This window comes from Gossypium arboreum, chromosome 8, assembly GCF_025698485.1.
Source record: "Gossypium arboreum isolate Shixiya-1 chromosome 8, ASM2569848v2, whole genome shotgun sequence".
Classification (NCBI taxonomy): Eukaryota; Viridiplantae; Streptophyta; class Magnoliopsida; order Malvales; family Malvaceae; genus Gossypium; species Gossypium arboreum.
Window position 1 is genome coordinate 78,247,696 of NC_069077.1, and position 22,246 is coordinate 78,269,941.

The window sequence follows — 22,246 nt, forward strand, 5'->3', positions numbered from 1 at the left end:
TATAGGCCCAATTGACGTAGGGAAAGAGACGAGTGATGAACAAGCTTCCCTAGCCATTAACAAATGAAACGAACCATACAAGGCATGGAGCACCTGTCGTATCGCACCATGCAAGGCCTATGGCCTAACATAGGTCGATGTTCTACCCAAGTCTTCCAGGGTTATTTTCATCTCCACAATTGACTTTATATGAAGAGCTAGGATGTGACAAAGACCTAATTTGGGCTGCTAGCACTCCTATAAATAAGACCTTAAAGGTTTGATGTAACTAAGTCATCTTAGATGGCTTCAAAACCCTTGTAGTTTAGGAGTAGGATTAAACTTAGTTTTTATTCATCTTTTTTAGAAACTCTTTGTTTTTTCCTCTTGGAATTGATTTTGATCCAGGAGTTATTTTATAATATTGAAGTATTTTACTTATTTGCCTTTCGAAACGGCATTATTCCTTATTCTGATCGAGAGATTTACTACTCTATTCTTCACTCGGCATCAATCCTAGGATTATTCTAACCTCTTTTCTCTTCTGATTTATTCATGTTAATTACATGCTTATTTGAATTGAGATTAAGATTATGAATAATATGAGTAGCTAAATCCTTTAGGGGAGATTAATGATTGGATGGGACGTAATTAACGAAGGATTTCGGGTTTTACGAGAGGATTAGTTGGTATATATTATGTGTTCCTAAAACCTAGGCTTGACAACCTTAGGATATAATCATAGGTTAGATGGGATCGGAAGATAAGTCTAACCGAGTAAATCATGGTTTATCTTGGTTGAGAAACTGAGGTCGAGAGATAAGTGACTATCAACCAATCGATTATTTAGTTAGAGGTCAAGAGGTAATAATTGGTTAATAAATAACTAATCCTCCCTAAAATCCTAATCCAAAGTTAATTGCAAACCCTGGAATGATTTAATCTTCCTAATTGATTTTATTAATTTAAGTCGTTTATTTATTTTCTTGCTATTTATTTTAATTATTTAATTTCCTTATTAATCTATCTTATGATAATAAGTGAGTATCAACCAATCGATTAACATAGAACTTTTAAAAATGTTTTAAAATTTCAAAATTTTTGTTACTTGTTTTATGTATTTTAGTAGTTAGTTTTAATTTTTGTGTGTTTATTTGTGCTCGAGCTTGTAGGAATACAAGTGATTGGTTAGGAGCATGTAAATAGGATTTTGTGTATAAGTTGTAAATTAAGCTTGATAGTAATTGATTTTAATTTATTTAATGCTAAACTAATTTGTTCACTTTATTAAATTGTAAATAGGTAAAAGTGTGTTAAGTATACCAAATAAAAAATAAGTAAATAGAAAAATATATATTTTTGTTTGAATTATAGATTGTTAGAATGTTAAAATACAATTAATTGAATTCATGAATTGAAACACTTAGGGATGACCTAAGGCATTTTGGTAAACACTAGAGAAAAAAAGGTTGACCCTATGTATTACTTCCCAAGTACCTTATTTTGAGCCTAATTCCATTTTCTGGATGAACCTCGAATGAAACCATAAGCCGAATATACAATCTCTTGATCCTTTTCTTTTTAGCACCAGCAAGAAGTTAGACGTTGGGCCACTAATATTAAGGGTTAGGTAGACACATCACGAACGTTTCAAAATGAAAATAATTGAAAGTGAAAACTAAGGAATATTATACTATAGTGAGTATAAGATTCTTGCAAAATTGTGTGTTAATGAAGAAAAAATTCAAGCGAAAAAAAGCGTTGTGAAGGCTAAAAGCCAAGTGAGAAAACCACGAACGGAAAAAAAAAAGAAGCAAGATGAGTAAAAAGGAAGAGAAAGAAAGATAAAAAATAGAAAAAGAAGAAAAATACTCATTTTTTTCACAAAAGACTCGTTAAGAGGATTGTACTCATTAATACTATATTGTACCTTAGGAAATGGCTAGAAAAGGAATGTGAGAGAAGTGAATATAAGGTGGTGAGCTAAGGGATATAATTGGGGTAGCATAGGGGTCAATATAATGTGCCAATCTATTTTCGTGCTTAACCCATTTTGTAGAGTCAACTTTTCAATTATAAACCAGCCTAAGTCAAAGAACATTACATACTGAAAAGTCCTATGTGACCTAACTGATACAAATCATGGATTAAAATTGAACTGAATGTTGACAATTCTGACCACTTGTATTCTTCAAACATAAATGTCTATTGTGTATTTGTTTAGATGGAATAAAATACTTGACATTCTCGAATTTTTTACTTCGTAACCTAGTGAACTAAAGTGTTTGATATTTAAAATCGGGAATCAATTATATATCGTGCTAGAGGTACATGTTTCATCACATTGACTCATTTATAATTTTCCAAATTAATCTCGTGTATGAAGCATGCTCAAGCACTGTTTAGTCATCTTGTTTTCTTTTTGTTTTTTTGTTTCTTTGTTTTGCTGCTTAAGGACAAGCAACAAGTTAAGTATGGGGGAGTTTGATCTTCTATAATTTGTTGTGGCAAATTAGAGTCTTTTCGACACTTAACGAGCTTGTTTTCTAGCTATTTTATGTTTATTTTTTATATTTTCAATTTTATTAGATTAGATTCATTTTGTTGCAAAATAATGATTTTTATGCACTTTTTAGTAGTTTGATGACCCGTTAGGCCAACTTGGGCACCAAGAATGACTACCAGGCTATTTGAGTGTGTAGAATGCCAATTTAGGCCCAAGAATACAAAGGAAGATGACCATGTCGTGACACACGCATGGGACATCATGACATAGAACTTCAAAGCTTCTAAGGCTGAAATGGGGACAACGTTGTGAAATAGGCCTTCTTGACATCGCGACTACGCGAAAAATTTATGGAAAGAGGTGACTGTTCCTTGGACAGAAATTTTTGGTTATTTCCTTAATTAAACCCTAGTCATTTAATATTAAATTGTATTAATTAAAGTGTATCAAGGATATGTAGGTACCACATAACACAAATCTAACTTATATAAGTCGCCTTAAAGTTACCTAAGAAGGGATTAGACGTAGGTTAGACTTAGATAAACAGTTTTATTATTTATCAATAAGCATTCTCTTTCCTTTTATTCTTTTATTCCATGATTTATATTTCATTAGCTTGATGAACTAACATTTGTATGAATATTGGAATAAAATCTTGTGCATATTTTATATCTTACATGTTTCGGTTATTGAATTCATTTACTGATTAAGAAACTAATTGTCTAAAATTGGGTGTTTATTCAAGGGTATTTAGTATACTAGGGAGTGATGCCCATAGTAGAATATCTAAACAGGTAAGACTGAAATGATATTCTTAGCTAAGGGTGGTAAATAACTCAGTTGAAGCTAATTAGAAACTTAATTGATAATTAGGGATTCAATCGATCATTGGCTAGAAGCTCACATGGTTGACACTAGGAATAGGAAATTCAATTAGGATATCTTAGGTTAATTAAATTCTATTAGGTTATTTTTGGTTAGTTAATTTAAGTAGTTGAATTAATATTTTATTTTTGCATCAGCACTGTTAATTCATGACTCAATTAGATTAGTAATTATTTTCTATAATTAATTTAATATTAAATTTCTCCAATCGTAATCCCTTGGGTACGATCCTCGAAATGCTTTCAAGTGTTTCGTTGTAAAAAAACTATATTATAATTTGACCCATATACTTGCAGACATCACTACTTTAATTAATTATATTTCTGCTATAGTATTTCCAATTCAGACATTTGCACATCTAGCACCGATCATGCTACTCCCACAGTTAGGACCTCTTTCAAATTAACAGTCTTGATCTTCTTAGTTGATTTGCCAACTGAGAGACCAACTTTACCCACAACTTTCTCTGGTATGAATAAGTCTGACGCCCCCGTATCAACAAGAGCACTCATTCAGCCTGCAATGTTGATTTCCACAAACATCAACCCTTTTTGTTTACGATCCCTCTTTGCTTTTGCAGAATTGAGTATCATTGAAACAAGCTTTAAAGCCTTACTCTATGGCTTAGCTTCATCTCTTTATTTATCGTGAATAACTTAAATCGCTTTGGATAATGCCGCATCCTATATGGACCACAACATAAGAAACACTTTATTGGCTTCTTTTAATTCTCTCTGACCTTCTTGGATTTGACAGAACTCAAGACCGAAACAAGCTTCAACTGTGCTTGTTCTAGATCATCATCCCTTTCAATAGAAGAAAACATGGATGTTTTAGACAATCCCTTTGTTGGATTTGGTGCCTTGAGTGTAGTATATTCGTTTGGAAACTTGTAATTTTTTTCGTATAGATTGGTTAATAAAACAATTCATGGATTACATTAATTTTCTTTGTATAATTTTCCTCATGTGGTTTTTGCATGCAAAGCGAAAAAGAAGCAAATATTGACTTATTGCTTGTCTAATGTTTAAATAAATACTAAGCGGTATTACGTGGTCAGATGGTAATATAGAAAAATAAATTGTATTAGTGAAAAAACCTAAATATGTCCTTAGTCTAATCAGAAATGAACAAACCTATTGAAAGACTAATATGTTGTTTATCAAGCCCAATTGCAGAGATGCCTTGTCTTAGGCATCAAAGCAGATGACTCGCAAAAGATAGAGATACAGATGCGTCTGACTAGACTGACAGTACATCGGACTGGACCCAAGAAGAAAAGATCATGAATGGATTTATTCACTTTTGACGTTCAAAGTGTGGCATACTTTAATTCTAGTGAATGACGAACTATGTATGTGTGACATGTATACTTTGATGTAAGTAAAAGCCTGAGTTAAAATAGATAAGGAATTGAAAGTTGGTGCATTGGGTATATGACTTCTGCATTATGTAGCATCGTTCACAATAGTGGAATTCATAGCCTGAGATATGGGTACATGATATTCTCTCATTTGCATTACATGATTGATAAAAAGTAAACTTGACCATGGGTCATTTTTCTCTGTGATGAATGACTTGATTACTATTTGATAGTAATTGACTTTTCATGAAGGAAGATGTAGTGGTTACCATGAGATAAAATAGGATCATATTAGGAGAACAAATTGATCCTAAAGAGATTAGGGATACCCTATAAGGATAACATACTTATGACAAGGTCATTGGACGAGCATTAATAGAATTGCTTTCACAATGGTATGTCATTTGGGAGAGCTCAGTCACGATACTATAGTGGAATGACTTTGTGACTAAATCAGTTTATAATTAATAAGCAAAAAGCTAGAACTTAATTATAAATCTTTTGAGCTCTAATCACATATGTCCAATTTTTCTGTAGCTCATTTAAACTAGAAATGAATTGCATGTTGAATCAAATGAGTGGAAATGGATAGAAATGATAAAAGTGGAAAAATGAGAAACATTTGGAAATGAATGTCGTTTTCTCCAAAATGAAAGTGAAAATGACGAGGAAATGAATTGATAATTTTCGAATTAAATGAAGTTCAAAAATAGAAATAAATCATTTGGTCATAGTGAATTCGTTAAATGTAAAAATATTAAAGAAATTTTCTCATAGATTCTTTTACAGTAAAGTCATTATTTTAATGGAATTAGAATTGGGTTAAGAAAATTATTTATTTGAAAAATTAATTAATCTCAAGGTGTTTATTTTGGGAAATAGAAAAATAAATATTAGGTTGAATGGAATTATAAAATATGTGCTAAAAGTCTAGGAAGTACTTGTAGTTGGACCCAATATAGGAAAGGCCCAAAAGCCCCTCATGATAATGCTAGGGATGACAAACCCTAGTTAGACTAGGAGTTTGCTTTTCTATTTTAAATATACTTCTACAATTCAATTAGGGTTTCACCTATTCTCCCTATAAAAAGATGGCAACAATAAGACTACATATACAACTTTTAGATATTGCTATTCTGTTTGAAAATAGTGAGAATTTTATTCTTTAAATATAAATTCTATTTTCTAGAATAAAAATTCTACCGATTTCTATTGAGAGAGATTTTACATTCACACTAAAAGTAAAAAAAAAAAAGAAAACTATTTCTAGTTTTGTGCTTGATTTGAACCGTTCTAGCTCACACTTGAAGTAGTTCATAGTACAAGAATAGAAGAAGAGGTTGTTTAGTTGAAAGCCAGGACGACAAGGATCCTTCTAGCCGAAAAAATAGGTTGTAACAACCCGTTTTTAGTCTAATCAGAACAGTGATTTTGGAACCACAAATCTAAAGTTAAAATATTTATTTTATTATTTTATTAAAGTTTATAGTATGATAGAATTATTGTGTGAAAGTTTTGTAAAGAAATTTTACTGTTTGAATGGTTAATTCGAGAAAAAGGACTAAATCGCTAAAGTGTAAAAGTGGAGTTCTATTACCTAAAAGTATCTAATAACTATAGAACCTTAAAGTTAAGGTCCTTAAGTGGTAATTAGACCATTTTAATTGTGAGTGGACAAAGATGGACAAGCATTGAGTGATTTTTAAATTATATTAATAAGGTTAATTTGGTAATATGTTTAATAAGGTTATATTAAATAAAACAAAGCCATTTTATTCATCTTTCTTCTCTTGGTTGCCGAAAATTTGAAAGAAAGGAAAGTCATTCTTTAGGTTTTCTATTCGGTCACTTTGAAAGCTAGATTAAGGTATGGTTTTAGCTCAGTTTTTAATGATTTTTACGTTTTTGAGATCGTTGCTTCGTATTCTAGCTAGCCCGTACCTTAGATTTCAAAATTATTAAATATTTATCACGTTTTCATTGTTGAATGCTTGAGTAATTTGATGAATTATGATAGATTGGAAGGTTTAATGTTAGATTAATAGTTTTTGTAAAATGATAAGGGATTAATTTGTGAAAATGTGAAATATGAAGGTTAAAAGTGTGAATAAATTGAAAATATGGGCTGCTAGTAACATGTATTAAATTCGGCTAAGCATGGTTTTGTACTAAATTGCATGAATTTGCAATTTTATGTGATAAGGACTAAATTGTAAAAATGTGAAAGTTTAGGGGTAAATGTGTAAAATAGCCCTAATTTGTGTTTTGGACTAAATTGAATAAATAGTTGATTAAATAAGATGATTTTGATAATATATAGATCAAGATAAGTCGAAATTGGGATTATATTGGGAAAAAGGAAAAGTGGACGAATAGTCGATAATTTCCATTTGAGCAACTCGAGGTAAGTTCGTATAATTAAAATCGAACTTTTAAATATTTGTAATTATTTGAAATAAATGTATATAATTGAGTAATTGATCTACTTGAAATACAAATGCCTTATTGATATAGTCTGATGGTTACCGAGCCCTGTTTGAACCGTAGGAATTCGTAGGATACGAGTGACATGTCACTAGGGTTACCGTTTAAGTTGAGATCTTGCATGTGTTGCGAACTCACTGCAGCTCGTATGAGCTAACCGATATATCAGCTCATAAGAGCTTACTGTTTTCAGCTCGTCGGAGCTTACCGTTTCAGCTCATTAGAGTTTACTATCCATCAACTCAGGAAGAGCTTACTGATCATAGCTCAAAAGAGCGGAAATGATAATGAATTGACGAATTACTAATTTATATATGTAATGTATATCACCCAAGTATCCCTCGATATTCTAATAGGTTCAACGGGCATAAATTTTGTTATTGGTTATGTGAAAAAGCTATGTGTTACACGGATGAGTTACTGTTATCGAATGAATTACTGTTTATATGATTGAGAGTGAAATGTTACATATGATGTACATGATAAATTTGAATTTGATATGATACAATGTATTGAGTATTAAATTGAGATATTGGATGACTACATGCACTTATGTGACTAACTTGTTGATGAATGCTTGTGTATAGGCATTTGACAAGTGAATTTGATATACTTTGTTTAATTGTTTGGTTATGTATAAATAGTAAGTTAAATTCTGAATTATACAAGCTTATTAAGCTATTAAAAATTACTTTGTTTCTTTTCCATGTTTTATAGAGGTTCGATAGCTTGCTCGATTCAGATAAGTCAGAGTTACGCACCACACTTTCCAGTTGCCGATTGGTACCTTTGAACTCATGGATATTTGTAAATATGGCATGTATAGGCTAGTTATAAAGATGATAGTTATGGTTACTTGAGATAGAGATTTTGGTCCATGTTGTGGTATAAGTTAAAGCCATGTGATTTGGCTTAACTTGGTATAATGTTTTGGTTGTGTTAAGTATTCAAATATAGTATGTTTTGGCAAGCAGTAAAAGAAATAGGAATATGCAAATGTTGTCTTGATATGTAGTAGCCATATGAATGGAAAATGCATGATATTACTTAGGTATTTGAATACTATGTCGAATTGGTATAAAATGTGTATGAAATGTTGTGGATTGATTGCCTAATGAGTTATAAAATGTTGCAATTTATGCTTGTGCAGGTATGTAAATATAGGGTGGCAAAATGGCTTTGCAAATAGCCTACTTTTGTCTACATGGGCAGAGATACGGGCGTGTGTCTCAGCCTTGTGTGACACACGGTGAAGTTACACGGTCGTGTCTCACATGGTGTTGATATTAAAATAAAGTCTATATACTCCACATGGTCTTACACACGGGCGTGTGACTGGCCGTGTGGTACAAGTCAGTATACCCCCTATTTGGCACACGGCCTAGCACACGGGCATGTGACTTGGCCATGTTGCATAAGTCAGTATACCCTACAGGTTTGGCACGGCCTAGCGTACAGCCTGACACATGGGCGTGTGTGGCCACTTCGAAGGGCACACGAGCTAGACACACAAGGGTGCAGTTGGATATGTGACCCAAGTCAGTATGTACCCCCTGTTTTCACACGGCCGATGACACGAGCGTGTCTAGTAACCATGTGAGACACACGGCCTGCCCACACAGGCGTGTGTCCTCTGTTTTGAGTAAAATTTTCAAAGTTTCGTGAAAGTTTTATAAGTTATCTGTTTAGCCCCAAACCGCTCCTAAAGCATGTTTAAGGCCTGTAGGCTATTATAAGGGACAAATTGATTGAGATTGAATGATGATTTTATGAATTGATTGAATGCATGAGAAAATTATGATTATATGTGTTATAAGTTCGGTAATGCTCTGTAACCCTATTCCGGCGTTGAATTTAGGTGAGGGGTTTACATAAGTGCAATTTCGATAAAGGGTTAACTGCTATAAATACCACAAACCAACTCAGTTTTCAAAATTTTTATTTTTCATTGTGTAAGAAAATCATTTTTGAACTGAATTTTTCCCAACATCTTTAAGATATAATGACCGTCACAAAGGAAGCATCTCATCGGCTCATTTGGTTTTTTGTTGGGCTTCCACTTCCATTATATGGTTTTTCATTACCACCATTTCCATTGCTATTCTCAAGCTTTCCTTCTTCATCTCCCCCACCATTGGCCTTCTCTTTGGGCTTGGAAGACTCAAACTTGTCTTCTTCAGAACTAGCTCGATTACAAACTTCATAACAATCATTGCTTTGGAAAGTTCTTTGACCTTGGAAACACAAAAATATACACTTTTTCATGCCCTTTCTAGCTCAAATTCATGCAATTTCAATAAAATTCTTGTCAAAAAAATATATAATTATTATAAAATAATTAAATTGTACTTAGTTAAATTAATTTTGATTTTTCTCGACAGATTCGGACAAAGGGCGAAAAACGGCTCAGCAGACACTACTAGAAGCATAAAACCGATAAGCAATTTTGAAGCATCAAGTAGAATTATATTTTCAGTCGAAGACGGTCCAAATTATGAATATTAATTCATAATATAATTAATTTTAATTTTAATCCAATTTAATTGCGTTAAATAAATTATTTTTAATTAATTATGGAAAGGGGCCCAGTTGAGCTGAACAGGGAAAACCAATCCAACCGAACACTGGGCAGCCCAAAACCATCCCACATCTGATCCAATCAGCTTGTTTGGAAAATTATTTGGCTTGCAAAATGGATCTTGAAGACTCCTTCAATTTTCATTCAAACCCCTCCACTATTTACGCTTTTCAAGATTTGCCCCTACTTGAAAATAACATGTTTGAAATCTTCAAAAATGCCACATGTGTGGATGGCCATGGGGGGAATCTTTGGCTGCTGATTTTGGCCATTTTTAGCAGCCTTCTCAACCTATAAATACCCTTCTTGGCTACTCACATCAAACACATCTCAAAACCATTCATTCTTCACTTCTCTCTTACTTTTCTCTCTTCATTGTTTTTCATTTCCTTCCTCATCCCCTCACCAATTTCACCTCTTGAAAAAGAGTCATTCAACCACCATTTGGAACAGCATTCAAGTGTTTGTGGAAGCCTCAGTTCAACAAGAACAAGTGGAGAAGGAAAAGCGAAGCAAACTAGTCAAGCCTCGGAGAAACACCACATTTGATTCTTGGTTCCTATCCTTTTAATTTTGTTGTTGTTATGATGAACATGTCTATGAATATTTGTAATGTTGATATGGTTAATTTAATTAATATGGCTTGAATTTAATTCGTGTTAGGTTGATTACATTTCATCTAGTTGAGTTATTAAAATTGTGTTTGTGTTGTTATAGGTCTCGGTAAGATGTTTGATTAAGTAAACCCATGACTAAGTTATTCTTGCATTACAATTGTAAGGTAACTAATGAATTAATTATTTAAATGGATTGAAATTTTAATTAATTGACACAATACTTAATCAGTGCATGTTTAGCCATCTAAGATAGTTGAGGATTAAATTAGCAATGGTATCTAACGATACATTAGCCTTGCATAACTTGTAAGATTATTGTGATTAAACTGTTTCAAGGTATAAATACATTGTTACCTCACGTAATCTTTGATGTGCTTATGAGATTGAATTAATTGTTTGAATTGGCATAGAGATATGTACAAGAGATTATTTTAATTTCATAAGTATGTATGTGCATTAACACATTTGCTTATTAAAATTTGTTTAATCGGTTGAATTGACATAGAGATAGAGCCAAGAGATAAATGGATTTGGTAGGTAAGTATGTTCATAAGTTAGTAATGTAACGCCCTAATTTTCGAGAATTCTGTGAATGTTGGTATAGGTTTAATTATGTTAGTGGGCCTCTAGAAGGCCCAAGCTTAAGATAGAACCCGACAATTTTAGTTAATTTTTGTTCCATAAGAAAAATGGGGTGAAATTATGAAATAGAACCTATATGAAAATGTTTGAAAATGCTATAGGCTAAAATTGAAGTGGCCAAATAAATAGGAGTGCAAAATAGGAGGATTTGCATGACAAACCTCTTATTTTACATGAAGTCGCCAGCCATCATGTTGTTGTATTGTTGTAGACAATATGAGCACTTGATATCCATAATTCATGGTACAAATTGATAATGGGTTAGGTAAATGTTCCATGATAATGGATTAGGTAAATATTCCATGATAATGGGTTAGGTAAATGTTCCATGATAATGGTTTAGGTAAATGTTCCATGATGGGCATTTCATGTCTTTTGTATTAAAGAATTAAATGGATGAAATATGAAATTTTATTAAAAAAAAAGGGGTGAAAAGAACAAAGTTTTGTCCATCTTTGTTCATCATAGCCTAAAGTTAGAGAAGAGAAAGGAGAGGAGAAAGCTCTTGAATGTTCGGTCACTTGGGGAAGAAAATTGAAGGTAAGTTCATGGTAGTTTGCTTCTATCTTGATGTTCATGAGTTCTTCTTGATTCTACCTTAACTCTTGAAGCATATTTTGGTTTTTAGTTGTGTTGTGAGCATTTAGTCATGAATTAAAATGAAGGAAATGGTTGTTGTTTCATGTTCTTTTGATGAAAAATGGAAGATAGGTGAAGTTGAGCCAAACAAATGAGCATGCATGTGCCGTAGATGCTAAGGGGAAAAATCGGCTAACATGTTGTGCTTTAAAATGATGAAATGGAGATTATACTTAAGTAAAATCATAGATATGTGATAATTGATTGGTGATATACATGTTTAAATAATAAGCATGCAAGTTAGGTGTGAAAGAGTGATTTGGTAATAAATCTGCTTGGGACAGCAGCAGTAACGTGACTTTAGAAAATCACCATAAATTGTGGGAGATGAGTTAGAAGCTGCATAAATTATGTAATTAAAGATTAATGAGTCTAGTTTCAAATGGAATAAACGAGAACATATTTTGAATTCTGTAAAATGAGAAATTTGATTCGTAATGAAGATTGGTCAGATTAGTCAAACAGTGAAACATGGGAAACTTTAAGAAAAATCTGGTATTGATTTGCCAAACCAAAAATTCTGAAAATTTTATGGATAGAAGATATATGAGTCTATTTTCAGGGAAAATTAACGGCACTTGATTTAGAGTTTCGTAGTTCCAGTTATAAATAATTTAGTGACTGTTGCTCAGGAAGACAGCTTGCAGTGAAATTATGATTATGTGGTAAACATTGACAAAAATTTGTTAATGAGTTGCTTATTGTTTTTTTATAAGCTTACTCTGATCTGTAGGTGTGGTTGGCCGAATATTGTAAGGGGTTAATACGTAGTTTGTATTGAATAGTTAGATTAACGTGTTAGTAATCCAATTGTAGGCGGTTCGTGTGTGGATCTCGTCAGCATATCGTCGCAAACAGGTGTGTAACTGACACCCTCTCATAGACTAGATTGGCAAAAGCCGAAAAGCTGAAATGCCGAAAAGTCGGTATTTTGGGAATTTGCAAGTGTGCGAATGCTCGTAAGATAGTTGGGTTTGTATATTTGGTAATCTAAAGTAATAAACTGCAATACGCGCGATTTCGTACATTTTGATAATTTGGGCTTAATGGGCCAAAGATCGGGTTTATGGGCCAACGGCCCAATTCGATAAGTATCTTGCGATAAGTGTTCGATAGTGCGTAAATAGTTAGGATATGCATGAAAACCCTAAAAGCAGCTAAATTACTATAATACCCTATGTATGGAAGATTCTTTATTATACCCCTAGGTGCAAAATTACCGTTATACCCCTAGGGTTAATTTTGACCGAAAAGTATGACGATCGATTACGTATGATGTATGCCATGATTATATATCATTGCATGGGGACATGGGTTATATTATGGAGGAAGCGTCCTGGTGGCTATGCCACAATTATTCGATCTGGTGGCTCGCCACATATATACTCTCTGGTGGCTATGCCACAATTATCTGATCTGGTGGCTCTGCCACATATATCTGTTCTGGTGGCTCTACCACAATATCTGTATCTGGTGACTACGTCACAATATCTGGTAGCCCCGCTGCGATTTACGTGGTGTGTAGTGGTTGGGTGGGTCGAGTAGTCTCCCACATGGTGTAAGGTGGTATGGGGTGTTATGGATGAATCTGGGTTGGGTTTCGCATAAACATGTAATATATGTTCGCTCATTATGGGCCTATGGGCTTTATTCTAAATTTACATTGCAGGCTAAGGCCAACTTATTCATTTCGTGGGTTAAGCTGATTTAGACTATGGTTGGGTTATTTTACACACCGAGTTTCCCAAACTCACCCTTTTATTTTCATCCACGCAGTAATCCCCAACCATAGTGGGCTTGAAGCTATGAGGGAATTCGGAGTGGCCACCCGTTCTGAAAGTTTGATTTTCTTCTGGTGAACTGGACATCCTTTTATTTAAGTTTGAAGTTTTGGGTTTTTAAATATAATAAGCCCGCTTAATTATTTTTGATGGTTTTAATATGTATTACTAAGATAGGTATTACTTATTTTAACTGTTGAAATTGGATAGCTTTAGGCGCGTTTTCAAAAACAACAATTGATTTCAAAATAACACGACAACAAGCAAAGCTTCCGCAATGAAAGTATTTTCCAAAATTAATCATTTTTCCTAAAATGACTTAATCAAATCGGTTTCTAGAAATATCCATGACGTTAAGGTGTGGCAATGGCGGTGCGCATTCTAGGATTGGATTGAAGGAGCTTCAGATTTAAGCGATCCGATGGACTCACCACCTCTTTTCGGTTTCCTACCGGTGCACGCTTCCATTAACTTTAACCTATAATGAAATTATCTTTTAAAACACTAAGTAAGTTTTTCGGATCAACAATATAAAATATTTTGAATGCTTCGATGTGGCATGTCGGATCTGGCCATAACGCCTGGGCCGAGTTTGGGGTGTTACAAGTAAATTACCGAGTTGCCGTGAATTTATTTGTAACAACATGAACATGAGTTTAATAATTCTAAGTTAAGAAATGTAATTAATCTAACACAATTATGTCATCTTGATTAAAATCATCTTTTGAAATCATGCATTGGAACTTTTATTTTCTCTTTATTTTTTTACTTAGTTAAAAATCTTAGTTTTTAATCATCTCCTCAAATCAAAATATTTTTCTTCATCAAAGTATTTAAATTGCATTCATAAATAATTCTTTTCACAGTCACTGTGGATACGATAACTCGACATTTACTTGTCACTTTATTACTTGTTGCGATTGTGTACACTTGCACATTTCCGTCATTCCAAACCCCTCGACATTGCAATTCTAACTTTGCCTAAGGCTTCAACCCATCCATGAAAGAGAAAAATGCCCCTTTCTCACCCAAATAAAAAATTTTGAGAAACAATTAACTAAACTCCCGCACATACTCACTAATTGTGCCGTGTTGCGTAAGCTAGTGCAACTTAGGCTAAGCTTTATCCTCAATATATTCTAGGTAAAACTGCCCCTTGAATTCACTTTGGAACTCCTTCCAAGTCCCAATGGTAGCTCCACCTCATTTCTCATCTGTGGACTTATGCTGCCACCATAACAAAGTGATATAAAAAAAATACATAGTAGCAACATTTACCTTAGTAATATCATCCATGATGCCTTTAGCAGGGTAGTACTGGTCCATTCTCAACAAGAAGTTGTCCACATTGATTGTAGAGTTCTTCCTATTAAATTCTTTTGGCTTCGAGACATCTACTTTAGGCTTAGGCGCCACAGCTAACACCCTATTACCCAAAGCAACTTTGCAGATAGCAAACTCCCCCTTATGCTCTATAATTTGTTTTTTCAAGGCTGCCACAATGGCCTCGAGAGCATTATCCTTCTCAATCAACTCACCCATAGTAGTATTGAATACCCATTGCATCACATCCACATTAACACTGAGGGTCTCTACCACTTATTCCTTGAGATAACCTTACCTTAATTCCAACTCTATGGTACGTCCATCAACTCCTCAAGGGTCCCCTCACATATCCCATGGAGCCCTCAAGTTTGGCAATCTTACATTCCATAACTGACAGCATATCCCTCGTGTAACAACTCAATTTTGGGTCTAGTCAGAATAGTGGTTTTGGGACCACGAATCCACAAAAAAAAATTTTTATTATATTTTTATGCTTTACAGTTTTATGGAATGATTTCGTGAAAATTTCGTTCAAAATTTTTGATGTTTGGGCGCTCAATTTAAACAAAAGGACTAAATTGTAATAAATGCAAAATGTGAGTTCTATAGGTTAAAGGTGTCTAATTGTTATGAAATTTTAAATTAGAGGTCCTTAAATGGTAATTAGACCATTGGTTAAGTTGGTGGACAAAAATGGACATGGTTAGGTATGTTTTCTAAAGTTTTTCATTAAGGATAATTTAGTAATTTGGTAATTAAATGAATTAAAAAGCCAAAATAAAAGCCAATTTTTGTCCATCTTCCTCCCATGGCCGAAATTTACAAGAGGAAACCATGACTAGGGTTTTCAAGCTTCCAAGCTCGATTATAAGTTCGTTCTAGCCCCGTTTTTAATGATTTTTATGTTTTTGAAATCCTTGTAACATGATCTACCTATTTCTAGTACTAATTTGAGAAATGGTTAAAGGTCTAGGGTTTGATCCATGTTGAACATGTATGTATTTTGATGTTTAATGGTAGAAAATGCATGTTAGTTGTTAGATAAATGACTTTTGCTAAGTGATTTTCGATGAAAATGCCTAAAAATGACCTATTTGTAAAATGTTGTAAAATGGGTGTTAAATCACAAATAAAAGAAAAATGTGGGCTACTATAAGCATGTATAAGGTTCGGCTAGGCATGGGTATTGAAGAAATTGAGTTCATTTCATTTTACGAGCTTAGGGACTAAATTGTAAAATGTAAAACTTTAGAGGCAAAAATGTAATTTTTGCCATAATGTGATTTTGGGCTGACTTGAATAGTATAATGTTAAATAAGTTCAATGTGATATTATAGATCAAGAAAAACGAGGTTCAGAATTAGAATAGGGGAAAAACGCTTATTTGACAGTTAGGTCCTTTTCGCCATTTTTATGTCGAGGTAAGTTTGTATGTTTAATAAGCATTAAATTATATATGTATAAATGCTTAATTGATATAATTGCAGCAAATGTCATATTATTGAAATGAAATGTGAATGCTATTGAATACGATACTACGGAAATGACTGATAGAGATTTGATACAGCGAAAGTCTCGATTGAACCTTAGGAATAGATAGGATACAACTATCATGACATTAAGGTTACTAAGATTACGCGTAAGACCATATCTGGGATATGACATTGATATGAGATTGTGTGTAAGACCATAGCTGGGCTATTGACATCGATATAAGATTTCATGTAAGACCATATCTGGGATATGGCATTGATACAGTACTGTGTGTACAAGATTATCGAGTATCCTTTAGGATTCCAAGTGGTTCAACGAGAAATTCCACGAGTAAGTCAAAGAAGAGAAAGAGTATATAAGTATTACAAATTAGTATAGGTATGTACATAAAGTTTATACGCAGTGATTTCATGAAATTTGAGTTCATGGTTTTCACGAGAATGTTTTTGTGAAAGCCTTGTGATTATTGGTCCATACTTGTGATGCATGAAGTACATGGTAAATTCGGTTGGTGATCGTGTAATTGGCTTTCGATCCAAATTGAGTTATGATATAGAATAAAACGATCATGTAATTGGCTTTCGAGCCAAATTGAGTTATGATATAGCACGTTTTATTCACACAAATTGTGATGTATTGGATATGAGAAAAAGGAAAGATTGGCATAATCACCTACTAAAATGATTACGGGAAGATATGAGTTTTAAACAATGGAAAGATGTTAAAATACATGTTTGAAATGTAAATACTCATAATTAATGTGTATGTTTATTATGAGGTTTGAAATGATTGGTTAATTGTGATAATCTGTTGTAATAGAGAGATTATGGTTGTTAGGCTAATGTCAAGACATGTTAAATTATGCTTGCAAATTGATAGAGCAAACAATGTGACTGAATAAGCTATAACTGTGAGCTTTATAGTAATTTATATTATCTTGTGTTTATATTGTTGGACTTGGTAAACAATTGGTAAGAGTTGCTTATTAAGTTTATACGGACTTACTAAGCTATATAGCTTACCCCCTTCCTTTCCCATGTTTTAGAGTGCCGTCAAGCTAGCTTGGGTTGGAGATCGCCGAAGATCCTATCACACTATAAAGCTATCATATTGGGTATTGATGAATTCAAGTATTTAGAGTTTATGGCATGTATAGGGACTTGGTCTTTTGGTCATATGTGTTGGCTTATAATGGTTCATGGTTCATTTTGTATATAGCCTTGTAAGTTGGCTAATGCTCATTATGAGTATATTTGTATTAATGTCATCTGTGAATGTGGAAATGGCATGTATAGGGACTTGGTCTTTTGGTCATATGTGTTGGCTTATAATGGTTCATGGTTCATTTTGTATATAGCCTTGTAAGTTGGCTAATGCTCATTATGAGTATATTTGTATTAATGTCATCTGTGAATGTGGAAACTTGCATAATTTGATGTGGAAAGGTTGATGTTTTAAACATGTTTAAAAATGGTATGAGAATGACATGTTATTGTCTTGGTTGTGATTATTTGGTTGCTCTTCTTGCTTGAGTTTGTGCCATGTGATGTTGAGTAGATATGTGCAAGTGAGGGTGGCAAATTGGCTTGGTAAATAGCCTTGTTTTTGTCCACACGAGTAGACACACGGGCATGTGTCTAGTCCGGTGTGACACACGATCAGCCCCATGGGTGTGTGTCCCTTGCACCTAAATTTGTTGCAAAACAGAATGTTCAAAATTGAGCACACGGGCAGAGACATGGGCGTGTGTCTCAACCGTGTGAAGGACACGACCTTGGGACATAGGCGTATGCCCTGGCCGTGTGACTTCAATTTGTTATTGGGTGACAAATAGAGAGTTACATAGGGTTTGGACATAGGCGTATGTGACCACACGGTCTACCCACATGGGCGTGTCCCATATCCACTCGGGTGTGTGACCCCTGTTTAGTGGAAAAATTTTCTAAGTGCTGTAAAAATTTCTAGATTTCTCGGTTTAGTCTCGAACCACCTCCAATGCATGTTTTGGACCTTGTAGGTTCGTAATAGGGACTTTATGATTAATTGTAAAAAGTTTTAATTTGTATGAAAATTTATGGCTCGAAAATGTTTGTATGCTTGTGTTTAAGTTCGGTAATGCCTCGTACCCTGTTCCGACGTCGAATACGGGTAAGGGTGTTACACCTCGAGCTTCTAGCTTTCTTACCCCTCCCATGAGTCTCCGCAGGGTCAACCTACTCATCTACTCCTTTCGACATCTTAGCCAGCGCCTTCGAACCATAACTTAGATACCAACTGTTACAAGCTAGAACTTAAGTTTGGCAAACTACATGATCATAGGTGATTTATTTACCTCTAATCTTCCTAAGTTAACCTAACTCTCGAAAGATGAGAATTTTACGAAAATTATCTAAGGCACCAAAATATAGCAGAAGCAATTCAAAGTGACGGAGCAATGAACGAACTAAAAAGCCACAAGAAAGAAATGCACACAAGGTGTTTAAGTAAGTGCTCTCAAATATATTCTTTAACTATCAATTAGATGATTACAAATGAGGAGCAATGTCTCTATTTATAGTTGAGCTCCCCTAAGTCCAACGACACAGATTGAATTACATCAACGGTTGATATTAGTGTCTATCTACAAGATGATAGTCCTAAGTGATTTAAACTCTATAAATCTTTATCCCTTAAGATTTACAATACTTAACCTGGTAACTTTAGTTTTAGTGAAGTGTTTCATTTGGTCACCAAGGTTTCAAGTAGATGAAATTCTCTATGTGTTCAATGAATGGAGCTAGTTCAAGTGGGTCAAATGAGTCTCATTTAATCACTTGACCTCCATGTAATACTTTGTGCGATCATGGCCTTTAATTCGCAGCTTTTGACACTAACACTTCCGTTACCTTTTTCATTTGCAACATTATTGTTATATTCTAATTATTAGAAAACATTTTAATTTATATTTATGTTAACTTTATAATTTCACTTGAATTTAAATTAGGATAAAACCCGTTAAATGGTACCAATTTATTTAAATAAAAGCAAGTACTTTTTATGGAATTAAACAATCTTTTAACTTTATAACTTCTACTTTAGTAAGTTTAACTTTTAATTTATATCTAAATAAACCCTTAACATAAGTCAACCTTTGACTTAAAATAAGAGTGTATTTAGGTGAAAAAATATAAGTACTTATTCAACAAATTATAAATTCTCAGTTTAGATTACTTTTTATTTGAGTTCCGCCATATGATGATAGTACTTTCCAATAATGATTATAGCTAGCGAATGATCCGGAGAAAGTGAGAAACCAAGCACTAATAAACTAAGAAGAGAAGATAGATTTGAAAAGAGTATGTTAGATTCTTACCTGCAACTTGCTGGAGAAACGTGAATGGTGGACCAGAGTTTGCTTTAGTCCCTCTTTGACGATCTCAGGATCAATATTGGTCTTGCATCCAATCACGGCTATAATACAGCAGTTAGTTCCGGGTTCAAGAAATAACAGCGAACCTGGACTCAAGCCCACTTCGTCTTGCCCTTCCTCTGCCTTATCCTTTCTGCCTAATTCTTCGTCGATTTCTTCTATTTCTCTTCTACCCAAATCCATGGCTATATTTAAAGCTTGAAACCCTCTGGCTTTGATTTGCAATTGAAAGTGAAAACGAAAATAGGTGGTCAAATGAATGAGATAATATAAAATATCCTGAATCGCCCTCAAAGTTCTGGAAAATGATAGGAAACTATTAAAATATATAGGAAGGGGTTGGTGGGTCAAAGATGATGACCTGCCTAAAACAATTCTAGGTTTTTATCACTAAAATTTACACTAGACAGGAAAATAAATTAAAAATTTGAACATAATATCTATATATTACAAAAAGGCCAGCAAACTAGCAAAGCTATATCAAAACCTATGCACAATATCCATAGCTAAGACGCGTAAAACCGCAGCAGGGGGTTCTTCGAACTGCGCTCGTGCTGCGTCATTTAGGTTATACGGTCAGCCACCAAATTAGCTTCTCTAATTCTTCAAACGAAATTCCTACAGTTGGTTCCCCAGTAACTGAATTTTCTTTCACCAGCGACATTTTCGGATCAGGAAAATCTGCATAGTTTAATATGTTGACCACGTCACTCTACAACTATCTTGTTCATTCCCTTAGCTACGGACAAGGTCAGTCCATCGAAAATTTCCGAATGAAAAACCGAGCAAACGCCAAATGTTTTCTCCAACTTGAGATTTATTGCACTTGGCTGTCGTGAAAGACCCCTCCAGTTGAGCTTCTGGGCGGCGGATCACTCACAGCAACATCCACGTTGAGTTTCACCCACCCTAGATCATGTTGACTCCATTTTGCTATTTGATGATAAGGACACGTACAAAACAGGACCCTAAGTTTGTTTGAGTTGGTGATTTGATCTAGGACTCTAGACAAATGAGGAAATTTGAATTTTTTCTCAACCTGACAGACAAACTAACCAATTTAAAATAAAGAAAAGGCAGCAAATAAGAACTTAATAATTAAGTAAGAAAGAACAAGTAAACAGTTTGGAAGAGAGTACATGTTTTTGATGAATTTGGACCAATTCAAGGTTGCCAATTAAGAGAAAACAATTGATCTGAACATATTTGAAAGAAAAATGATTAAAATCTAATGAAATCAAAAGAAACAAAGAGAAAGTAGTTCGACAAACCAAGAACAACAAAGATCCAAGTAGTTGATATGTTTTGGGTTGTTCTTAATGGAGAAGAAGCTATCAAATTGAGATCTAAACAAAAGAAACAAAACAAATTAGCAATTGAAAAAAAAATTGAATGAAAAAGAAACCTCAAAACAAAGAAAGTGAGGGGCGACTAGAAAAGAGTCCAATAATGATTAAACTAGGGTTTTTTGAGTCAAAAGAAAACGTTCTTGAACTTCAAGGAAGCCCTCAACCATATTTGGAAACAAGATAACAAAACAATTTGTTTGAAAGAGGAATTAAGCAAGCCTAAAAATTGTTTGTAACAAAAGAATTCGAAACAATAAGCAAAGAAAACAAATCTTATTTTTAAAATATTCTTGATGGACTACGATGGAAGAAAGTCATTTCTTCATGTTTTATGGCTTAGAATTAAATAAATCAACTATTAGAAAGACCTAAACAATAATAGAACAACAACTAGAAGGAAATAAAGAAGAAAGATGGAAAAAGAAGGGAAGTGATGTGTAGATGTCCTAAGGAGTCTTGAAAACAAGATGAATCCACAATCCTTTCAAACGACTCAAATCTCTCCTCAAAGAAAGTATTCCTGGTTAGAAAAATCTTGAAGCCGATACCCGCAATCTAGAAAATTACTAAAACTTCTTCTAAAAGAAAACAAAAGATAAATTCTTGAAAATTAAAACTCAAAGGGAATTTTATTAATTCAAAATAGAATGAAAAATTGATTGAATCTATAACACCCTCTACCCAACCCGGTTGCCAAGTCCGAGTATTGGATGTCACAATAACCTAAATGACTTAAAGAAAAATCTTTTTTGATTTAATTTACATACATTGTCAACTTATATTCACTAGTAACAAAAACCTTAAAGCTTCATTTTCATTGATAAATTACAAAATTTCTTGACCAAGACTCAAAAATGTAAAATGAAAATTAAAACCCTGAGATAAAGCGTCTACGGGTGCCCTTCTATATACATGCATAGGTGTCGCATTCGCCTAACCTTTAATGAAGTCTGGCTTGGTCCCTATCGATTTCTAAATATTTAAGTAACCTGCATTCAAGCAGAAAACTTATAAGTTCAGGAGAACTTAGTGAGATTCTGCATAACGGACATATATCAAAATTCAAAGTTAAGACATTGAAGTTTTAAAAGAATTTTTCCACTCCCTGGTCAATCCTCGCATTTAAGAAATTGTATTCATGAGGCCTTTGCCTTCTCTTCTTTCCTTGCAGCCCACAGCTGATTGACTTCTTCT

At 33.7% G+C, this 22,246-nt stretch overlaps 1 pseudogene; it reads right to left on the bottom strand.

Moving 5' to 3' along the window:
- Positions 1-21,126, bottom strand: part of LOC108467408 (wax ester synthase/diacylglycerol acyltransferase 11-like) — a 39,687-nt pseudogene extending 18,561 nt beyond the window's left edge.
- Between the last annotated feature and the right edge of the window lie 1,120 nt (positions 21,127-22,246).